This window comes from Oncorhynchus kisutch, linkage group LG14, assembly GCF_002021735.2.
Source record: "Oncorhynchus kisutch isolate 150728-3 linkage group LG14, Okis_V2, whole genome shotgun sequence".
Lineage (NCBI taxonomy): Eukaryota > Metazoa > Chordata > Actinopteri > Salmoniformes > Salmonidae > Oncorhynchus > Oncorhynchus kisutch.
In genome coordinates this window covers 13,398,548-13,416,137 of record NC_034187.2, presented here as the reverse complement: position 1 = coordinate 13,416,137, position 17,590 = coordinate 13,398,548, and the positions used below count along the sequence as shown (strand labels likewise).

General features: G+C 47.9%; 1 pseudogene; it reads left to right on the top strand.

The window, feature by feature from the left end:
* Positions 1-12,379: 12,379 nt before the first annotated feature.
* LOC116353315 (putative protein TPRXL) lies at positions 12,380-13,995 on the top strand (annotated as a pseudogene).
* The last annotated feature ends 3,595 nt before the right edge of the window (positions 13,996-17,590 follow it).

The window sequence follows — 17,590 nt, the reverse complement described above, 5'->3', positions numbered from 1 at the left end:
CAACAGTGTTTGAACATGGCCAAATCTAACCTGGTCTAGCTCTGCCAATATCTACACCACTCTGTTCTGTATTAGTGTAGCTCTGCCAGTGTCTACACCACTCTGTTCTGTATTGGTCTAGCTCTGCCAGTGTCTACACCACTCTGTTCTGTATTAGTGTAGCTCTGCCAGTGTCTACACCACTCTGTTCTGTATTGGTCTAGCTCTGCCAGTGTCTACACCACTCTGTTCTGTATTGGTCTAACTCTGCAAGTATCTACACCACTCTGTTCTGTATTAGTGTAGCTCTTCCAGTGTCTACACCACTCTGTTCTGTATTGGTCTAAATCTGCCAGTGTCTACACCACTCTGTTCTGTTTTGGTCTAACTCTACCAGTGTCTACACCACTCTGTTCTGTATTGGTCTAGCTCTGCCAGTGTCTACACCACTCTGTTCTGTATTGGTCTAGCTCTGCCAGTGTCAACACCACTCTCTTCTGTATTGGTCTAGCTCTGCCAGTGTCTACACCACTCTGTTCAGTATTGATCTAGCTCTGCCAGTGTCTACACCACTCTGTTCTGTATTTGTCTAACTCTGCCAGTATCTACACCACTCTGTTCTGTATTAGTGTAGCTCTTCCAGTGTCTACACCACTCTGTTCTGTATTGGTCTAGCTCTGCCAGTGTCTACACCACTCTGTTCTGTATTGGTCTAACTCTGCCAGTATCTACACCACTCTGTTCTGTATTAGTGTAGCTCTTCCAGTGTCTACACCACTCTGTTCTGTATTGGTCTAAATCTGCCAGTGTCTACACCACTCTGTTCTGTTTTGGTCTAACTCTGCCAGTGTCTACACCACTCTGTTCTGTATTGGTCTAACTCTGTCAGTGTCTACACCACTCTGTTCTGTTTTGGTCTAACTCTGCCTGTGTCTACACCACTCTGTTCTGTATTGGTCTAACTCTGCCTGTGTCTACACCACTCTGTTCTGTATTGGTCTAACTCTGTCAGTGTCTACACCACTCTGTTCTGTATTGGTCTAACTCTGTCAGTGTCTACACCACTCTGTTCTGTTTTGGTCTAACTCTGCCTGTGTCTACACCACTCTGTTCTGTATTGGTCTAGCTCTGCCAGTGTCTACACCACTCTGTTCTGTATTGGTCTAACTCTGCCAGTGTCTACACCACTCTGTTCTGTATTGGTCTAGCTCTGCCAGTATCTACACCACTCTGTTATGTATTCGTCTAACTCTGCCAGTGTCTACACCACACTGTTCTGTATTGGTCTAGCTCTGCCAGTGTCTACACCACTCTGTTCTGTATTGGTCTAGCTCTGCCAGTGTCTACACCACTCTGTTCTGTATTGGTCTAGCTCTGCCAGTGTCTACACCACTCTGTTCTGCATTGGTCTAGCTCTGCCAGTGTCTACACCACTCTGTTCTGTATTGGTCTAACTCTGTCAGTGTCTACACCACTCTGTTCTGTATTGGACTAACTCTGCCAGTGTCTACACCACTCTGTTCTGTATTGGTCTAGCTCTGCCAGTGTCTACACCACTCTGTTCTGTATTGGTCTAGCTCTGCAAGTGTCGAACAGCAGGCAATATTTCTCAATACACTGAGATGGAGTATTTCACTGGGCTTCTTTAGTTTCACTATGGTAACATTTTCTGAGTATAAACTTTGACTTAACTATCTAGCTTTGTTATATGTTCTAGACCAGTGGTTCCCAAACTTTTTATAGTCCCATACCCTTTCAAACATTCAACCTCCAGCTGCATTCCCCCTCTAACACCAGGGTCAGCGCACTCTCAAATGTTGTTTTTTCCCATCATTGTAAGCCTGCCACACACACACTATATGATACATTTACTAAACATAAGAATGAGTGTGAGCTTTTGTCAGAACCCAAATCGTGGGAAGTGAAAAAGAGCTCTAATAGGACCAGGGCACAAATAATAATATAATAATAATCAATCATTTTGCTCTTTATTTAGCCATCTTACATATAAAACGTTATTTGTTCATCGACAATTTGTAAATAACTCACCACAGGTTAATGAGAAGGGTGAGCTTGAAAGGATGCACATAACTCTGCGGTGTTGGGTTGTATTGGAGAGAGTCTCAGTCTTAAATCATTTTCCACACACAGTCTGTGCCTGTATTTGGTTTTCATGCTAGTGAGGGCAGAGAATCCACTCTCCCATAGGTATGTGGTTGCAAAGGGCATCAGTGTCTTAACAGCGCAATTTGCCAAGACAGGATACTCAGAGCGCAGCCCAATCCAGAAATCTGGCAGTGGCTTCTGATTAAATTACATTTTCACAGAAACGCTTGTTGCAATTTCGATGAGGCTCTCTTGTTCAGATATCGGTAAGTAGACTGGAGTCAGGGCATGAAAGGGATAATGAATCCAGTTGTTTGTGTCGTCCGTTTCGGGAAAGTACCTGCGTAATTGCGCACCCAACTCACTCAGGTGCTTCGCTATATTACATTTGACATTGTCCGTAAGCTTGAGATAATTTGCACACAAATCATCATTCAATGATGGAAAGACCTGTGTGTTGTCCTTGTTAATGTAGACAGAAAAGAGCTCCAACTTCTTAATCATAGCCTCAATTTTGTTGCGCACATTAAATATAGTTGCGGAGAGTCCCTGCAATCCTAGATTCAGATCATTCAGGTGAGAAAAAACATCACCCGGATAGGCCAGTCGTCTGAGAAACTTGTCATCATGCAAACGGTCAGACAAGTGAAAAACTTTAAGCTTGACTCTCAATTTGAAAAAAAACGTGTCAACACTTTGCCCCTTGATAACCAGTGCATGTTGTGAAAGCGTTACATGGTCACTGCCCATATCATTGCATAGTGCAGAAAGTACACGAGAGTTCAAGGGTCTTGCTTTAACAAAGTTAACCATTTTCACTGTAGCGTCCAAAACAACTTTCAAGCTGTCAGGCATTCCTTTGGCAGCAAGAGCCTCTCGGTGGATGCTGCAGTCTACCCAAGTGGCGTCGGTAGCAACGGTTTGCACGCATGTTACCACTCCATTATGTCTCCCTGTCATGGCTTTTGCGGAATCAGTACAGATACCAACACATCTTGACCCCCAAAGTCCATTTGATGTCACAAAGCTGATGATGTCCTGGTTTCCAATGGATTGCAGAAGAGGATGTCTTCCTTAATTGACCCCCCATAAACGTAACGGACATATACCAGGAGCTGTGCCAGGCCCGCCACCAGGAGTCTGTTGACTCATCCAGCTGCCACGCATAGAATTCACTGGCTTATATGCGAAGCAGTAACTGTTTCAAAACATCTCCTGCCATGTCACTGATGCGTCGTGAAACAGTGTTGGCCTTTTCCCCCAGTATTGTCCTGCCATATCCGCAGCAGCAGTGAAAAATGAAGTCCTCCACAACAGTATGGGGCTTGCCTGTCCTAGCCACTCTGTAGCTCACCAGATAAGACGCTTCTAGCCCCTTCTTATTAATGGTATCTGTTGCTTTTATACATGTCTTACTACTCGAAAGTCGTCTTAATTCTGTCTCAAAAAATTCCAGTGGCTTATTTTTCTAATTGGCATGTTTTGTTTCAAAATGCCTGCGCAAGAGTGAAGGTTTCATCGAGTTGTGAGATAGTACTTTTGGATATAACACACTGTGGCTGAGGAAAGGCACTACTCCCAATATAAGTGAACCCCAAATCAATGTAGTTCTCATCATATTTGCGCCTCTTCGATGGTCCAACGTCCCTGTCTGTTGTTCGGTGCTTTCCCGGGTAAGGGGGCAGTAGCTCTTCAGATGCATCAGATTCACAACTGTCAACTGTGTCCATGCTAGCTGGGCTAATAACAAATGTAGAATTACTGATGCTATCATTGATGTGCTCGTGGAAGCAGAACAACTTTCCGTCACCAGGTGCAGGTGTAGTACTGTTGGTAGTAGCAGTACTACCAGTAGAGCTGGCACGTGTCTCTATGGATGTGGGCCTTACTTTTTTTAAACCATTGATCCATTTTTGAGCAAACGGAATGAGCAGCAGCTACGTTGGGCTACATACGGAACATTAGTGGAATTCCTGCGAGACAGTAGCAGTTAATGTGATTGAATGTTAATTATTTGTCTAGGCTACCTGTATTTGACATTGTGTTGTTATTTCGCTGAATACTAGATGGTTTAATTAAAAAAAACTTGGCAGGCGAGATAAAATCTCAAAGTTATAGTCCCGTTGGAAAATATAAATGTACTGTTTGGAAATGTGAAGAAATAAAATATATCTTTTTTTATGTTTTTTTATGTGAATTTATGTGAATCACATTTTTATTTGGCGTACCCCTGGTGGCATTGTGCGTACCCCAGTTTGGGAATAGCTGTTCTAGAATATCAAACTATAATTTGTGACTACACTTGTTCTGCTGCAAGGTTGAATGGGATTTCCTGTAGTTCTGAAGATGTATCATTTTCTTTCCACAGAGCGTGTGAAGCATCTCATCCATGGCATCGTTATTCTTAGAAAACCCATGCAGCTAGAGGGTCCCTGCCCTCTCAACCTCCTCTCTCTCTGTAGATCAGTCTTCTTCACACCATACTGTAGTTGAGGTAGTATTTGACTCTATACACCCCCCTGTGAGGATGGACCCCTGAGACACTATCACTATATGAACCTCCCCTTGCCCCCTGCCTGCATCCTTCATACCTTCCCTTGAGATCTCTGCTTTGATTCTGAACTCTCTATCCCTGCTTTGTTTATGGACTTGTCCTCCGATACCCTTCTACCATGCTTGGGTAGCCATCACCCCTGACCCTGGCTGTCCAGCTCTGCCCATACTAAGCAGACACCCCAGAGGAACAATACAGGTCAAAAGAACTTCTTGAACCACCCCTAACCGTCCTAACAGCCCTAACAGCCCAAACAGGCCTAACAGTCCCAACAGTCCTAACAGCCCCAACAGTCCTAACAGCCCCAACAGTCCCAACAGTCCTAACAGCCCCAACAGTCCTAACAGTCCTAACAGCCCTAACAGCCCCAACAGGCCTAACAGTCCTAACAGTCCTAACAGCCCCAACAGGCCTAACAGCCCCAACAGTCCCAACAGTCCTAACAGCCCTAACAGCCCCAACAGGCCTAACAGTCCTAACAGTCCTAACAGCTCTAACAGCTCTAACAGCTCTAACAGCTCTAACAGCCCTAACAGTCCTAACAGCCCTAACAGCTCTAACAGCTCACCACAGCCCTAACAGCCCTAACAGCCCTAACAGCCCTAACAGCTCTAACAGCCCTAACAGCTCTAACAGCTCTAACAGCCCTAACAGCTCTAACAGCTCTAACAGCTCACCACAGCCCTAACAGCCCTAACAGCCCTAACAGCTCACCACAGCCCTAACAGCTCTAACAGCCCTAACAGCTCTAACAGCCCTAACAGCTCTAACAGCCCTAACAGCCCTAACAGCCCTAACAGTCCTAACAGCTCACCACAGCCCTAACAGCTCTAACAGCTCACCACAGCCCTAACAGCCCTAACAGCCCTAACAGCCCTAACAGCTCTAACAGCCCTAACAGCTCTAACAGCTCTAACAGCCCTAACAGCTCTAACAGCTCTAACAGTCCTAACAGTCCTAACAGCTCTAACAGTCCTAACAGCTCTAACAGCTCTAACAGCCCTAACAGCCCTAACAGTCCTAACAGCCCTAACAGCCCTAACAGCTCTAACAGCTCTAACAGCCCTAACAGCCCTAACAGCCCTAACAGCTCACCACAGCCCTAACAGCCCTAACAGCTCTAACAGTCCTAACAGCCCTAACAGCTCACCACAGCCCTAACAGCCCTAACAGCTCACCACAGCCCTAACAGCCCTAACAGCTCTAACAGCTCTAACAGCCCTAACAGCTCACCACAGCCCTAACAGCTCACCACAGCCCTAACAGCCCTAACAGCCCTAACAGCCCTAACAGCTCACCACAGCCCTAACAGCCCTAACAGCCCTAACAGCCCTAACAGCTCACCACAGCCCTAACAGCTCACCACAGCCCTAACAGCCCTAACAGCTCACCACAGCCCTAACAGTCCTAACAGCTCACCACAGCCCTAATAGCCCTAACAGCTCTAACAGCTCTAACAGCTCTAACAGCTCTAACAGCCCTAACAGCTCTAACAGCTCTAACAGCTCTAACAGCCCTAATAGCCCTAACAGCCCTAACAGCTCTAACAGCTCTAACAGCTCTAACAGCCCCAACAGCTCACCACAGCCCTAACAGCTCACCACAGCCCTAACAGCCCTAACAGCCCTAACAGCCCTAACAGCTCACCACAGCCCTAACAGCCCTAACAGCCCTAACAGCCCTAACAGCCCTAACAGCTCACCACAGCCCTAACAGCTCACCACAGCCCTAACAGCTCTAACAGCTCTAACAGCTCACCACAGCCCTAACAGCTCTAACAGCCCTAACAGCTCTAACAGCTCTAACAGCCCTAACAGCCCTAACAGCTCTAACAGCTCTAACAGCCCTAACAGCTCACCACAGCCCTAACAGCCCTAACAGCTCTAACAGCTCACCACAGCCCTAACAGCCCTAACAGCCCTAACAGCCCTAACAGCTCTAACAGCCCTAACAGCTCTAACAGCTCTAACAGCCCTAACAGCTCTAACAGCTCTAACAGCTCACCACAGCCCTAACAGCCCTAACAGCTCACCACAACCCTAACAGCTCTAACAGCCCTAACAGCTCTAACAGACCTAACAGCTCTAACAGCCCTAACAGCCCTAACAGTCCCAACAGCTCACCACAGCCCTAACAGCTCTAACAGCTCACCACAGCCCTAACAGCTCTAACAGCCCTAACAGCTCTAACAGACCTAACAGCTCTAACAGCCCTAACAGCCCTAACAGCCCTAACAGTCCCAACAGCTCACCACAGCCCTAACAGCTCTAACAGCTCACCACAGCCCTAACAGCCCTAACAGCCCTAACAGCCCTAACAGCTCACCACAGCCCTAACAGCCCTAACAGCTCTAACAGCTCACCACAGCCCTAACAGCCCTAACAGCTCTAACAGCTCTAACAGCCCTAACATCCCTAACAGCTCTAACAGCTCTAACAGCCCTAACAGCCCTAACAGCTCTAACAGCTCTAACAGCCCTAACAGCCCTAACAGCCCTAACAGCTCTAACAGCTCACCACAGCCCTAACAGCCCTAACAGCCCTAACAGCCCTAACAGCTCTAACAGCCCTAACAGCCCTAACAGCTCTAACAGCCCTAACAGCTCTAACAGCCCTAACAGCCCTAACAGCCCTAACAGCTCTAACAGCCCTAACAGCCATAACAGCTCTAACAGCTCACCACAGCTCTAACAGCTCTAACAGCCCTAACAGCCGTAACAGCCCTAACAGCTCTAACAGCCCTAACAGCCCTAACAGCTCACCACAGCCCTAACAGCTCACCACAGCCCTAACAGCTCTAACAGCTCTAACAGCTCACCACAGCCCTAAAAGCTCTAACAGCCCTAACAGCTCTAACAGCTCTAACAGCCCTAACAGCCCTAACAGCTCTAACAGCTCTAACAGCCCTAACAGCTCACCACAGCCCTAACAGCCCTAACAGCTCTAACAGCTCACCACAGCCCTAACAGCCCTAACAGCCCTAACAGCCCTAACAGCTCTAACAGCCCTAACAGCTCTAACAGCTCTAACAGCTCACCACAGCCCTAACAGCCCTAACAGCTCACCACAACCCTAACAGCTCTAACAGCCCTAACAGCTCTAACAGACCTAACAGCTCTAACAGCCCTAACAGCCCTAACAGCCCTAACAGTCCCAACAGCTCACCACAGCCCTAACAGCTCTAACAGCTCACCACAGCCCTAACAGCCCTAACAGCCCTAACAGCCCTAACAGCCCTAACAGCTCACCACAGCCCTAACAGCCCTAACAGCTCTAACAGCTCACCACAGCCCTAACAGCCCTAACAGCTCTAAAAGCTCTAACAGCCCTAACAGCCCTAACAGCTCTAACAGCTCTAACAGCCCTAACAGCCCTAACAGCTCTAACAGCTCTAACAGCCCTAACAGCCCTAACAGCCCTAACAGCTCTAACAGCTCACCACAGCCCTAACAGCCCTAACAGCCCTAACAGCCCTAACAGCCCTAACAGCCCTAACAGCCCTAACAGCTCTAACAGCCCTAACAGCTCTAACAGCCCTAACAGCCCTAACAGCCCTAACAGCTCTAACAGCCCTAACAGCCATAACAGCTCTAACAGCTCACCACAGCTCTAACAGCTCTAACAGCCCTAACAGCCATAACAGCCCTAACAGCTCTAACAGCCCTAACAGCTCTAACAGCTCTAACAGCCCTAACAGCTCTAACAGCTGTAACAGCTCACCACAGCCCTAACAGCCCGAACAGCCCTAACAGCTCACCACAGCCCTAACAGCCCTAACAGCTCTAACAGCTCACCACAGCTCTAACAGCTCTAACAGCTCTAACAGCTCTAACAGCTCTAACAGCCCTAACAGCTCTAACAGCTCTAACAGCCCTAACAGCTCTAACAGCCCTAACAGCTCTAACAGCTCTAACAGCTCTAACAGTCCTAACAGCTCACCACAGCCCTAACAGCCCTAACAGCTCTAACAGCTCACCACAGCCCTAACAGCCCTAACAGCCCTAACAGCCCTAACAGCTCTAACAGCCCTAACAGCTCTAACAGCTCTAACAGCCCTAACAGCTCTAACAGCTCTAACAGCTCACCACAGCCCTAACAGCCCTAACAGCCCTAACAGCTCACCACAACCCTAACAGCTCTAACAGCCCTAACAGCTCTAACAGACCTAACAGCTCTAACAGCCCTAACAGCCCTAACAGCCCTAACAGTCCCAACAGCTCACCACAGCCCTAACAGCTCTAACAGCTCACCACAGCCCTAACAGCCCTAACAGCCCTAACAGCCCTAACAGCTCTAACAGCCCTAACATCTCTAACAGCTCTAACAGCTCACCACAGCCCTAACAGCCCTAACAGCCCTAACAGCCCTAACAGCTCACCACAGCCCTAACAGCCCTAACAGCTCTAACAGCTCACCACAGCCCTAACAGCCCTAACAGCTCTAACAGCTCTAACAGCCCTAACAGCCCTAACAGCTCTAACAGCTCTAACAGCCCTAACAGCCCTAACAGCTCTAACAGCTCTAACAGCCCTAACAGCCCTAACAGCCCTAACAGCTCTAACAGCTCACCACAGCCCTAACAGCCCTAACAGCCCTAACAGCCCTAACAGCTCTAACAGCCCTAACAGCCCTAACAGCTCTAACAGCCCTAACAGCTCTAACAGCCCTAACAGCCCTAACAGCCCTAACAGCTCTAACAGCCCTAACAGCCCTAACAGCTCTAACAGCTCACCACAGCTCTAACAGCTCTAACAGGCCTAACAGCCATAACAGCCCGAACAGCTCTAACAGCCCTAACAGCTCGAACAGCTCTAACAGCCCTAACAGCTCTAACAGCTCTAACAGCTCACCACAGCCCTAACAGCCCTAACAGCCCTAACAGCTCACCACAGCCCTAACAGCCCTAACAGCTCTAACAGCTCACCACAGCTCTAACAGCTCTAACAGCTCTAACAGCTCTAACAGCCCTAACAGCTCTAACAGCTCTAACAGCCCTAACAGCTCTAACAGCCCTAACAGCTCTAACAGCCCTAACAGCCCTAACAGCCCTAACAGCTCTAACAGCCCTAACAGCCCTAACATCTCTAACAGCTCACCACAGCTCTAACAGCTCTAACAGCTCTAACAGCTCTAACAGCTCTAACAGCCCTAACAGCTCTAACAGCTCTAACAGTCCTAACAGCCCTAACAGCCCTAACAGCTCATCACAGCCCTAACAGCCCTAACAGCCCTAACAGCTCTAACAGCTCTAACAGCCCTAACAGCCCTAACAGCCCTAACAGCTCACCACAGCCCTAACAGCCCTAACAGCTCTAACAGCCCTAACAGCCCTAACAGCTCTAACAGCCCTAACAGCCCTAACAGCTCTAACAGCCCTAACAGCTCTAACAGCTCACCACAGCCCTAACAGCCCTAACAGCCCTAACAGCCCTAACAGCCCTAACAGCTCACCACTGCCCTAACAGCTCTAACAGCCCTAACAGCCCTAACAGCTCTAACAGCCCTAACAGCCCTAACAGCTCTAACAGCCCTAACAGCTCTAACAGCCCTAACAGCCCTAACAGCTCTAACAGCCCTAACAGCTCTAACAGCCCTAACAGCCCTAACAGCTCTAACAGCCCTAACAGCCCTAACAGCTCTAACAGCCCTAACAGCCCTAACAGCTCTAACATCCCTAACAGCCCTAACAGCTCTAACAGCCCTAACAGTCCTAACAGCTCTAACAGCCCTAACAGCTCTAACAGCCCTAACAGCCCTAACAGCTCTAACAGCCCTAACAGCCCTAACAGCTCTAACAGCTCTAACAGTCCTAACAGCTCTAACAGCCCTAACAGCTCTAACAGTCCTAACAGCCCTAACAGCCCTAACAGCTCTAACAGCTCTAACAGCTCTAACAGCTCTAACAGCCCTAACAGCTCTAACAGCTCTAACAGCTCTAACAGCTCTAACAGCTCTAACAGCTCACCACAGCTCTAACAGCTCTAACAGCTCTAACAGCTCTAACAGCTCTAAAAGTCCTAACAGCTCTAACAGCTCTAACAGCTCTAACAGCTCTAACAGTCCTAACAGCTCACCACAGCTCTAACAGCTCTAACAGCTCTAACAGTCCTAACAGCTCTAACAGCTCTAACAGCTCTAACAGCTCTAACAGTCCTAACAGCTCACCACAGCTCTAACAGCTCTAACAGCTCTAACAGCTCTAACAGCTCTAACAGCTCTAACATTCCTAACAGCTCTAACAGCTCTAACAGCTCTAACAGCCCTAACAGCCCTAACAGCTCTAACAGCTCTAACAGCTCACCACAGCTCTAACAGTCCTAACAGCTCTAACAGCTCTAACAGCTCTAACAGCCCTAACAGCCCTAACAGCTCTAACAGCTCACCACAGCCCTAACAGCTCTAACAGCCCTAACAGCTCTAACAGCTCTAACAGCTCTAACAGCTCTAACAGCTCACCACAGCCCTAACAGCTCTAACAGCCCTAACAGCCCTAACAGCTCTAACAGACCTAACAGCTCTAACAGCTCTAACAGCTCTAACAGCCCTAACAGCTCTAACAGCTCTAACATCCCTAACAGCCCTAACAGCTCTAACAGCTCTAACAGCCCTAACAGCTCTAACAGCTCTAAAAGTCCTAACAGCTCTAACAGCTCTAACAGCTCTAACAGCTCTAACAGTCCTAACAGCTCACCACAGCTCTAACAGCTCTAACAGCTCTAACAGTCCTAACAGCTCTAACAGCTCTAACAGCTCTAACAGCTCTAACAGTCCTAACAGCTCACCACAGCTCTAACAGCTCTAACAGCTCTAACAGCTCTAACAGCTCTAACAGCTCTAACAGTCCTAACAGCTCTAACAGCTCTAACAGCTCTAACAGCTCTAACAGCCCTAACAGCCCTAACAGCTCTAACAGCTCTAACAGCTCACCACAGCTCTAACAGTCCTAACAGCTCTAACAGCTCTAACAGCTCTAACAGCCCTAACAGCCCTAACAGCTCTAACAGCTCACCACAGCCCTAACAGCTCTAACAGCCCTAACAGCTCTAACAGCTCTAACAGCTCTAACAGCTCTAACAGCTCACCACAGCCCTAACAGCTCTAACAGCCCTAACAGCCCTAACAGCTCTAACAGACCTAACAGCTCTAACAGCTCTAACAGCTCTAACAGCCCTAACAGCTCTAACAGCTCTAACATCCCTAACAGCCCTAACAGCTCTAACAGCTCTAACAGCCCTAACAGCTCTAACAGCTCTAACAGCTCTAACAGCTCTAACAGCTCTAACAGCTCTAACAGCTCTAACAGCTCTAACAGCTCTAACAGTCCTAACAGCTCTAACATCTCTAACAGCTCTAACAGCTCTAACAGCTCTAACAGTCCTAACAGCTCACCACAGCTCTAACAGCTCTAACAGCTCTAACAGTCCTAACAGCTCTAACAGCTCTAACAGCTCTAACAGCTCTAACAGTCCTAACAGCTCTAACAGCTCTAACAGCTCACCACAGCCCTAACAGTCCTAACAGCTCTAACAGCTCTAACAGCTCTAACAGCCCTAACAGCCCTAACAGCTCTAACAGCTCACCACAGCTCTAACAGTCCTAACAGCTCTAACAGCTCTAACAGCTCTAACAGCCCTAACAGCCCTAACAGCCCTAACAGCTCTAACAGCTCTAACAGCTCACCACAGCTCTAACAGTCCTAACAGCTCTAACAGCTCTAACAGCTCTAACAGCCCTAACAGCCCTAACAGCTCTAACAGCTCACCACAGCCCTAACAGCTCTAACAGCCCTAACAGCTCTAACAGCTCTAACAGCTCTAACAGCTCACCACAGCCCTAACAGCTCTAACAGCCCTAACAGCCCTAACAGCTCTAACAGTCCTAACAGCTCTAACAGCTCTAACAGCCCTAACAGCTCTAACAGCCCTAACAGCTCTAACAGCTCTAACAGCCCTAACAGCTCTAACAGCTCTAACAGCCCTAACAGCTCTAACAGCTCTAACAGCCCTAACAGCTCTAACAGCCCCAACAGCTCTAACAGCTCTAACAGCTCTAGCAGCCCTAACAGCTCACCACAGCCCTAACAGCTCTAACAGCCCTAACAGCTCTAACAGCTCTAACAGCCCTAACAGCTCTAACAGCTCTAACAGCTCTAACAGCTCTAACAGCCCTAACAGCTCTAACAGCTCTAACAGCCCTAACAGCTCTAACAGCCCTAACAGCCCTAACAGCTCTAACAGCCCTAACAGCTCTAACAGCTCTAACAGCTCACCACAGCCCTAACAGCTCTAACGTCCCTAACAGCTCTAATAGCTCTAACAGCTCTAACAGCTCTAACAGCTCTAACAGCCCTAACAGCTCTAACAGCTCTAACAGCTCTAACAGCCCTAACAGCTCTAACAGCTCTAACAGCCCTAACAGCTCTAACAGCTCTAACAGCTCTAACAGCTCTAACAGCTCTAACAGCCCTAACAGCTCTAACAGCTCTAACAGCCCTAACAGCTCTAACAGCCCTAACAGCCCTAACAGCTCTAACAGCCCTAACAGCTCTAACAGCTCTAACAGCTCACCACAGCCCTAACAGCTCTAACGTCCCTAACAGCTCTAATAGCTCTAACAGCTCTAACAGCTCTAACAGCTCTAACAGCCCTAACAGCTCTAACAGCTCTAACAGCTCTAACAGCCCTAACAGCTCTAACAGCTCTAACAGCCCTAACAGCTCTAACAGCTCTAACAGCTCTAACAGCCCTAACAGCTCTAACAGCCCTAACAGCTCTAACAGCTCTAACAGCTCACCACAGCTCTAACAGCTCTAACAGCTCTAACAGCTCTAACAGCCCTAACAGCTCTAACAGCCCCAACAGACACAGTAGCTAAAATGTGGAACATACAGTGACAACTTTAGAGCTTTTAGTCCCTGGCTGGGAATGGGGAGCTGCGGACGAAGAGAGCTTATGAATTATCAAAGCAACAAAAATATGGCTGTCATCCTCATCTGATCTGTACCATTCCTCAGTCTGTTTCATGAATACACAGAGAATACATTTAGCGAGAGGCCGTTTGGGGTGGATGGGGTGGGATGGGGAGGGAAGGGGAGCGTGTGTATGTGTGCGTGTGCGTGTGTGTGTGCCGGTAGGGCCACAAGGGGGTATGGGAGAGGCTGGTGGGTGAACGGATGGGGGTGGTAGATGTGTTAAATACTTAATATGCAGAGTAATTTAGCTTTGTGTGTGATTTTTGCCAGATCCTATTTAGTATGTCGAATTTTATGTTCCTTTTAACGGCGTACAAGGCCCTTCTTGTCTTGTCTCTCAGATTGTTCACAGCTTTGTGGAAGTTACCTGTGGAGCTGAGGATTAGGCCGAGGTATGTATAGTTCTTTGTGTGACCTTGGGCAACGGTGTCTAGATGGAATTTGAATTTGTGGTTTTGACTAATTTAATAGAATGGGTTAGGTCTGCTCTATACCAGTGTACCCCCTGAGTCCCTTCCCTGTTTCACACCTGGTAGTTTGGTGGATGGGACTAACAGCTATCTATAACCTAGAGGGAAACCAGTGGGTTCGTCTCCTCTATACCATGTTTCTAGTAGGATGACAATGTCTGTATTTCTGATTTCTTTGGTGAAGTCAAGGTTCCTGCTCTTTATGCCGAAGGCAGATGACCTCAGACCATGTATATTCCAGGATGATATAGTAAAAGCTTTGTGTTCCATAGTGTCTAGTGTTGTCTTTGTGTGGTTCAGGCTCGAACCATTACAGTAGGTGTCAGCAGAGGATGTTGAACATCTGATACATACCTTTTAGGTTGCAGGATGGGGCTTGGGCGGGTCTATTAGTGGGGGTTGGGCCTGCTTCTCTGGTCACGGCCTGGGCATATGTCCTGCTGTCATGTTGAGGTCCTTGATGCGGGGGCAGGGAGCATGGGCGTAAGACTGATCTGGGCGGGCCTATATAGGGTGTGGCTAGGGTTTGTTTGGGGAGGGGTCGACTGGTTGGGGTGGGGATGTGGCTGGTGGTGCTGTGGTCTGGGTGTAGGTCCTCTTGGTGTGGATCCTGTGGGGGGGGTCTCACAGTTCTGGGAGGGTGTCTCGCTGGTCTGGGAGGGGTGTCCATTTCTCTGTTGTTTCTGTGTGAGGTGCTGGGGCTGTGTTTGAGGGTGATGTGCCTCATGGTCCTGGTAAAGATATGGACTGCTGCCTTGTAGAGATGGACCTGGTCATAAAGGCCAGGTCCAGTGGGGGGTGGAGTGGGGGGCCAGGTAAACATTTAATTTTGAGGCACAGTCCTGGGAAATGCTTGTATTTACTCACTGTAGTGTGGTATAGTGAAAGTATTTTTGTGGTAGCAGGGTGAAAAGTGGAAGAGGCTTTTTCAATCATTTCCTTGAGTGCTGTGGCCACCCTTTCCTGCTGGGCTCTCAGGTCGTTTGTGCCTGTGTGTATTATGATGTGGCTGGGGGACCCTAGTCAGTCCTCGGACACCAGAGTTTAGTCACTTGGTGTTTTGGAAAAAGTTTCCTCTCACCAATGTATTTCCAATTTGAGTCAATGAGGAGCACAATCTCTGAAGTGGGCTGTTCTGTTGGCTTCTCTGGGGGGATGGCTAGCTCTCTCATTTATTTGTACTTATTTACTTAACCTTTATTTAACCTTTATTTAACTAGGCATGTGTCACGAATATCACTGAAGGTGGCTCCCCTTCCCGTTCGGGTGGTGCTCGGCGGTCGTCGTCGCTGGACTACTAGCTGCCACCGATCCTTTTTCCCTTTTCGTTTGTTTTTGTCTAATTGTTTTCACCTGTTCCTTGTTGGGGTTTTTGGGTTGGTGTTATTTAAGTTCGATTAGCCCGCTTGTGTTTGTGCGAGCTTGTTTCTGTTATGTAAAGATGTTCGTTATATTGTGGGTTTTCCTCTATTAGCTGTGCTGTGTGTTCCTCTATTAGCTGTGCTGTGTGTTCCTCTATTAGCTGTGCTGTGTGTTCCTCTATTAGCTGTGCTGTGTGTTCCTCTATTAGCTGTGCTGTGTGTTCCTCTATTAGCTGTGCTGTGTGTTCCTCTATTAGCTGTGCTGTGTGTTCCTCTATTAGCTGTGCTGTGTGTTCCTCTATTAGCTGTGCTGTGTGTTCCTCTATTAGCTGTGCTGTGTGTTCCTCTATTAGCTGTGCTGTGTGTTCCTCTATTAGCTGTGCTGTGTGTTCCTCTATTAGCTGTGCTGTGTGTTCCTCTATTAGCTGTGCTGTGTGTTCCTCTATTAGCTGTGCTGTGTGTTCCTCTATTAGCTGTGCTGTGTGTTCCTCTATTAGCTGTGCTGTGTGTTCCTCTAATAGCTGTGCTGTGTGTTCCTCTAATAGCTGTGCTGTGTGTTCCTCTATTAGCTGTGCCGTGTGTTCCTCTATTAGCTGTGCCGTGTGTTCCTCTATTAGCTGTGCTGTGTGTTCCTCTATTAGCTGTGCTGTGTGTTCCTCTATTAGCTGTGCTGTGTGTTCCTCTATTAGCTGTGCTGTGTGTTCCTCTATTAGCTGTGCTGTGTGTTCCTCTATTAGCTGTGCTGTGTGTTCCTCTATTAGCTGTGCTGTGTGTTCCTCTAATAGCTGTGCTGTGTGTTCCTCTATTAGCTGTGCCGTGTGTTCCTCTATTAGCTGTGCCGTGTGTTCCTCTATTAGCTGTGCTGTGTGTTCCTCTATTAGCTGTGCTGTGTGTTCCTCTATTAGCTGTGCTGTGTGTTCCTCTATTAGCTGTGCTGTGTGTTCCTCTATTAGCTGTGCTGTGTGTTCCTCTAATAGCTGTGCTGTGTGTTCCTCTAATAGCTGTGCTGTGTGTTCCTCTAATAGCTGTGCCGTGTGTTCCTCTATTAGCTGTGCCGTGTGTTCCTCTATTAGCTGTGCTGTGTGTTCCTCTATTAGCTGTGCTGTGTGTTCCTCTAATAGCTGTGCTGTGTGTTCCTCTAATAGCGGTGCCGTGTGTTCCTCTCTCTTCCTCTCTCATCTCAGACCGGAGTACAGCCAGCTCTCTCAGACAGCCTTCTATCTCCACCTTCAGCCCCCTGGGTACTGTAGGGGTGGTGGTGTTGTGCTGCTCTGTTTTGTGTGTCTGTGCTGTCTGGAGTGTGTTGACTAGCTCAGTAAGCGCCACCATGTCTCTCTCCAGTGAATTGTCACCAAGAGAAAGCTTCTCCTGCCGTTCACTCACTTTGATTCTCTGGAAGTGCTTGGAAATGTATGAAGCTGCCCAGCAACACCACTGTTCCATTATTGTACAGGTTGACAAAGGGCGTCAGTCTCAGGGTCCTCGTTTTACACTATTCTCCATTTCCAGGGGTAGTGTGCTCTTGTAGCTGTGTGCCATGCCCAGAGATGGTCTGTGTGGAAGATTATGTTCTTTTCATTCTAGGCTTTCAAAGTAGATTCAGACTGAACATTACTTACTCAGTTCCAGGTTGGAGGATATTTTGGGATTTCTGTTGTGCTTCTTTTGCTTGTTGCTAGTTTGTCAGAAAGTTTGCTGGATAGTCCTTGGCAGTAAGAATCCTTGGTAATAAAAATCCTTCAAGGTAATTTCGTCCAAAAGCAGGTTGTAGGTTTGGAGTTCTGATGTGAAGGTGTTAGGTGTGTATATGGGAGGCGAAGTCAAGTGCAGGAGAGCGGAGTATATTAAACAGGTGTACTATAATACAGGTCAACAACGACAGCACATAAAACATACTAGTGTCAAAACCCCGGTCTCTAACAAAAGTGCAGCGCCTGACAAAATAACCACGTAACAATAAACAATTACACCCCAAGACATGATGGGGAACAGAGGACTAAATACATGTAGATTGATTGGGGAATGAAAACCAGGTGTGTATGGAACAAGACAAAACAAATGTACATGAGAAATGGAACAGCGATGGCTAGAAAGCCGGTGACGTCGATCGCCGCCCGAACAAGGAGAGGAGCCAACTTTGGCGGAAGTCG